Raw genomic sequence first — 6,875 nt, 5'->3', positions numbered from 1 at the left:
TGACCAGTGCCGCATAGAGGGGGAGGATCACCTCCTTGGACCTGCTCGAGATGCATCTGTGGATGCATGACAAGGTGCGGCTGGCCTTCCTAACTGCCTCCCCACACTGCCGGCCCATGTTCATCTTGGACTCAATGATGACCCCAAGTGTAGCTTCTTTAAAGTCAAAAGAGCTATATGACAATTTTCAGCTCACACTCCAATGTTTTTAATATGCAATGCTCCTAATATCTGAATGATACCAGCATGTGAATATCACTGAACAGACCTCTGTATTCCCAATGATGTCACCTTGGGACTTCAGGAGCCTACCTTTATTTTATGAAAATCTCGTTAAAAGTTTTAGTTTCTGGAGTATGCAGTCATGCATCTGAGCTGTTTAATACAGACTGCAATGGTTCACAAGAGAACTGGAAATCGAAGGATGAACTGAGGGATGAACTGAGACGAGATTTTTGCTTGGTGGGTTAAAAATTCACAAATATGAATATGCTTAAACAGGAATTTACTCAATGGACTGTAATGACTCATGAAGACTGCTATAGTCTACTGGTTAAGTAATATGAAGCTTCGAAAATTAGGGATCTGTTCTCCCATTAGATCAAGGGAAATTTATGTGTCTAACCCTCATTAACTGTAATGGGAATTATACAAGTCAATTTCCTGGGTACTTCTTTGAGATTTGTATGCTTAAATAGGTATCATATTAGCATCTTTTTAAACCAAAAAGAAATAATAAACCTTTAAAAATAATCTTCCTCCAAAATGAGAGAGAGGTACTGTCTAAATCAAAAACTTATTTACATGAGCTGTATATTCTTATTTCTTATGGAATAAAAATTTTATTCCATATTTTTATTTCTTTTTCAGTAAAGGTATCTATTAAATTCTATTTTTGAATTTCTTATACTCTGCTTTTTTACTCCTGTTTTCCAAGGGAATGAGTTGAGCAAAGGAATGTAAATGTAAACCTGACATTACTTAAAAAATCTCTTGGTCTCAAAAATGTTTTGTAACATAATGTTTTTTTTGATCATGAGTGCAGAAACTATTGCCCTGAGACATTTCCTAGCATTGTAAGAGACAGATACATGAATACATAGATTTTATCCCCTTAGAAGCTTTTACATATTTTGAGCTTATTTATGTAACGTCTTTAAGGAAAACTAAGATCATTTTTTATATATCAACAACTGGAGGGGAGGGGAGAAAGAAAGATGAAGAAAAGAATGCAGGTGGAAAGAAAAGAGAAACAGCAGTCAGAAAGATCTAAAGTTTTTGAGGCATTATCTGTCACCTGTCAGGGATTACCACTGAAACGCAAGTTAAATCCTGACATTGAGCTAAAGTTGCCACTTGTTCAAAAAGCTAATCATGACACTTATTAAGAAGTAGCATTATTGTTTTCCTTTTTGCAGTCACCATCCCTATCACTTAATGCTGCTGTATTTTTTCCATCCTCTCTGTCTATAGCATATCAATCAGCTTGGCACTTACCCTAATTGAGCACTGTCTAAATATAATATTGCTTAGTGGTTCCTTTAACTACACTTTCCAAAAAATTTTTTTTAAATTTTCTTAACTTCTTACTTACAGATGCTCCCTATTGACGCAACTGGTTGGAAAACAGTGAATATAGTATGTCCATGGGGGTGAACTCGGGATCTTGTTAACAAATGATCAATACAACCGTCACCTTATATTAAAAAGAAACCATCATATCAGCACTGATTGCAGCCTATTACTTTTTTTAGTATAACTGGAGGTGTCACACTAGGGCTTCTAATTGAGAAGCATGATATCAAATTTATATGTCTGAACATGGCAATAAAATAATAAGTAAAATCCAAAAATCAAAGGCTGAAAAAAGCACCGCCCCCCCCCCCCAAACTTTGTCCAAGAACTCTGCTTTTTTAGCACTGGGTGTATTTGTCTTGTTGTCCTCTTCTTCAAAATAGAACAGAACCAAGCTATACTTGATAACACAAAGTAAAAGGTAGCTCCGTAGTTGACAAAGCCTTCCACTTCGAAACTAAGCCCAAAACTGGTACAATATCCAGGTTGTCTCATTAGGTACTTCCAATTTAGAATTTAGCATGATTAGAAGGTAGCCAGCCCCCGAGCCATGATTTAAAAGAACAAAACGGTAAGGTATTTAGGTTGTCTATATTAAAGGGTAGCATAATGTTGCAAATACTGTTTAACCATGCTAAAACTGTGGAAAGTTAGGCTGTGTTAAAGTTACAACAGTTTCAAAACAGTTACAGGTTAAGATTTAAGACCATCTGTGATCTGAAGAACTGTGATTTGCCACTAGAAGCCTGGTGAGCCAGGAGCCAAGATTCTATCCCTTCTTTAGGAGTGAAACTTTCAGGGTTAAGTACAGTGAAAGCATGGAGCCCAGGGAAGCAATTCAGCATTGAGCATTTCTAAATGCAGGAAGGACTGCTTTAACTAAAGCTCATTTGACAAGCTTTAGTTAATGTGCACCCGTCACCATTTTGAAGCACGAGGACACTGAATACGTGAGATGCTGAGGCGGCTAGATCATGTTCATTAGTGTGGTACAACAGACTGGATTAATTGAGTCTGCTCCGACATGCTGTAAGTACAGTGCATCAGAGCTGGCATCCCACACTCAACAGGCACCAAGTATATAGATGCCTGATTCCTGACTCCAAAAATAAGTGCTCTGCTCCCAGCTTAGTTGTGGCTTGAGATCTCATTGTGCTAGAGGAAACACTACAAAACTATGCTGAAGGCATATCTCAAGAAAATGGACAGCAACATCAAGAGCTGGCAGGATCTGTCTGGTAACTGACTACAACAGTGCTTCAACTTCAACCAAGTGGGAGCCTGTTTCAAGGTAAAGTATTTTGCCCTTGAAGCAAGAGAGAGCATAGAAAAGGAGAGGGATCCTAACCTACATCTAGCTCTTCCCTGTGGAAAGAACTGCAACTTCTGTGGATGGATCGGTGGCTCAAAGATTTGACTCTCAAGTCACCTCAAGACCCATTCATGAGCCATGGAAGAGATCATCCTTGAATCAAGGGATTGCAAATGATTTTCTGAGTTTAGAAGTGCAGTTGAATACAATGGCCTGGTTTCTGTTCCACTTCTTAGGCGTTAAACTGGATTTAGTCATCTACATTTAATCCTATTCCACTATGATTTAGTCCCTAAAGAAATTAATAATTCAAAAAGTGGGTGAATCCTCCTGCTCCTTTCTGCTTTTTCCAACTCTGTCTTAAGGATAGGATGGCATTACACAAGTAGATGCATAAATTGATTTTGAGGACTTGAAGAAGGTGGAGTAAAATAATGCATAGGTGCCTAATTCCACTTAGATGCCTCATAGGTAAAAGAGATTTTGCCTTAAGTCTTGAACACCATACTTATTTCTCCGTGAGATATATTTCCCATAGAGGTCTGTGGTCAGAGCATTTTAGATTAGGCACAATAAGACATCTTTAAAATTTTATGGCTATGTGGATCCTGGACTCTTTTAAGGATTAGGGTTCTTGTCAAGAAAATAAAATGGGAAGCTTTTTCATTTTTTACTATTTGGGATCATATTTAACCAAACAGAAAATATATATTTTTACACATTTATCCTATTTCAAAGATTCTTTAACTGGATCCAAAAATTGAAGATGTTTCACTTAAAGATAGGTTATAAAAAGATAACCTTATAAAAAGGTTATTAGGTTATAAAAAGATATCTTTTCAGATAAAAAGATAGAAATACCCCTTTAACTATCCTCATTCGTCAGGGACAAGCACTATACATGAGAAAGTATGTTTTCAATATACTAAATAAAGTCAGTCAGAGTGCAATTTGTAGTCCTTTGTTTCTACACTGCAAAGGGAAGGAAATTGAATTCTGCATAGACCAAAATATGTTGATTATGTAGCGTAGCATGAATAAGAGTGAGTATTTGGTTTTGCTAGGCACCTGTTACTGCTGCAATGTTTTTTTTTCTTTCTTTCTTTCTTTTTTTGATTGCAGCTCTGTAGCTATCCAATTTAAGTAAAAACAGTCAACAATGACTATTGCTTATTTGGTTTCCATTTAATATCTGACCAGGGGAAATCTGTTCTCTGAATGTGTGTAAAAAGAGAAGTAATTTGGCTTTGCAAAGAAAATGTCTAAGTGCCCCGAGCCAAAGATAAACAGCAAAATGACAACTCTTCAGTATCACTCAATGTCATTTATGCCTTGGCTGCAGCATCATGTTAAAAGTCAGATAAATTATTGTCCAGTTTTAGTTCAGTGGTTGGAAATAAATTACTTGTACATCTCTTGTGAATTAAATTATCCCTATGCATACATATAAATCAAACAGAAAGGAAGGAAATTATGCCCAAAATGCTAACAGGCTCATATTCTTCATTCATAATAACACATTTCATCTACAGAAATTTAATAGTGTAGTACAGTTAATATGTTTCAGAGATGACCTTATAACACTCAGGATTATTAACTACACAATATCAAAGCTCCAATTCAAGACTGCCAGCCTCTGGGCAATATTCTAAAGCTGCCTGATAAATATACTTAATGCAGATAAAGGAACTTTTTGATATACCTGATAAGTTTTGGCAACTCTATATTTTGATAGTCATCCCCTCTTTCTTCCTCTTGTTATGGCAAGCTCAAAAATGAGACAGAAAACAGCCAAGTAACTTTCTCTTCGCTGCATTATTTCAATTCAGTGCTAACATAATTTAGCCTTCATCTGTTTTAAATTACAGTAAATAGTAGGGTCCACCTTAACAAAGAAGGAGGGAGAGAATGAGACAAGAGAGGGTGAATATTTCATTTAGGATGTTGTAGTCAAGGTACTAGACTGTGACTCAGTGGGCATGTCTACACATGAAATGAATTTGACACAATAAACTCTGGTACAATTCATACTGGAGTTTATTGCTCCCGGGAGCAGCATTTACATGCTCACCCAAGACTGCAGCATGTTGAGGTAGGGTAGAGAAGCCCCAGCTGGCAGGGAATGCTGGGGATCAGCCTGCCGGCCTTGGGTGTTGGCTTAGAAATGGTATTTAAAGGTTTGTTTTGGAGGGAATTGGCTTATAACTATAGATATATATATTACAATGGTTCAGGATGGGCAGCAGGGGTTAATTGATTTCTAAGAAGCTTAAGTCTCACACAAAGTGTTTCTAACAGTGCTGAAAGCAGACAGGCTGTCTACTACAACAAGGCCAATGGATGGACACAGCCTGAAAATTGAGGGTGGCATATACCACAGCCTTCTTGGCCTTAACACAACAAGGCCAAGAAGGCTGGGAACCAAGACAGTATGTACCATACTGCTCATAACACAAGAGAGGTGGCACCAGCTAACAAGGACCCAGAGCAGGGGGGCCTGAGTCCTGGTTTTGGGAAGAAAGACCAAATTAGGAGAAGGCCCACAAAGACCAAATTAGTAGGTGTGGATGTGATAAGCTACATGGACTACGGCGACAACACAAAGAGGCTGACCAGAGATAGCCATGGATCAAGAACCATCAAGGGGGAAGGAGAATACAAAAGCAGAGACTTGAGAGTAACAAAGGGTACCTCCCTGTTTTGTCCCTCTGTGTTTCTTCTTGTCCCTCCCCTTGTTCTGTTTGTCCCCACTTCTTCTTCTCCCTAAGAGGGGTCCCTGTCCCTGTCCCCTGGGAAGGGTCCCTGAGGCCACCATGGACTGAGGGCATACAACCAACCTGTCTCATGGACCCCACTGCAGAGGAGAGGGATGTGGGCCTCAGCATCCCACCTCCAAACTCCTGACATCTGACGCCTAAGAATGGAGATTGTCCTGGGCAGATATACATTGACGCTGATGACAGCCCTAGGATTTGACAGATATATAGAACTGCTTGATTGTTTGTATTGTTTCTTTTTTGTTATCACTGTGTATTAATAAATTTGCCTATTATCAAATGGAAAGGTTGTGGTCAGTCTGAGGGTGGTTAAAGGTTGTGGTTGATGTGAGGGTTCACCCCCCCAGAACAAGGTCTCTGGGTTCTAAATCTAGAGCCAACATGGGGCTGGGAGCTCAATGTGCTGTGGAGGAGCTGGCTAGGGCATAAGAGTGCTACGAGTGTGGGGCTAGCCAGCAGGCAGCAAACTTTGGTCAGTGTCTACACATGTATTGTAGTGGAGTAAATAATTCCACCATAGGATAGCACTTGGTTGGGCAGTGGTATCCTATGGCAGAGTTAATTGGTTTACTCCATCCTAAAAGCACCACATGTGTAGACACTGATGCTTTACTGCAGAGCTAAATAGTTAGCTCCACAGTAAATGTCTTGTGTAGATGCTCCAAGTAGAATTGTATTCCACTCAGTTCTGCCAAAGATTTCCTTTAGATCGGTGGGCAAATTTCTAGCTTTGAAAAGGGAAATAGATGCCTCAATTTAGATGTGGCAGTGCTTAGGTATTCACTTTCCTCTCAAATAGAATATAGAACCTGCCTTAGGCACCTAAACACCTACAACATACAAAAGGAGAGTTATGTACCTCAGAAAACCATCCACAACCTCAAACCTCAATGAGCCAGTTGAAGCTAGCATGCTGAGCATGAAGTCACCTAGAACAAGCAAGTAGTAAACAATGAAGAAATGTATGAATCTTAAATACTGACTCTGGAAGAATAATCATAAATAAACACAAAACAAGTGAGGCCTGGCTTAATGGCAGCACTATGGAAAGGGATCTGGAAGTCTTGGTAGATCACAGACTTGGTATAAGCCTGCAGTGTGATAGTTTCATAGTTTCTAGGGTTGGAAGGGACCTGAGCAGATCATCTAGTCCGACCCCCTGCCATGGCAGGAAAGAATACTGGGGTCAAACGACCCCAGCAAGATATTCA

Source organism: Crocodylus porosus, unplaced genomic scaffold (genome assembly GCF_001723895.1).
Source record: "Crocodylus porosus isolate Cpor-Errol unplaced genomic scaffold, CroPor_comp1, whole genome shotgun sequence".
Classification (NCBI taxonomy): domain Eukaryota; kingdom Metazoa; phylum Chordata; order Crocodylia; family Crocodylidae; genus Crocodylus; species Crocodylus porosus.
The sequence above is the reverse complement of the archived record's forward strand: the minus strand, read 5'-3'. Positions refer to the sequence as shown.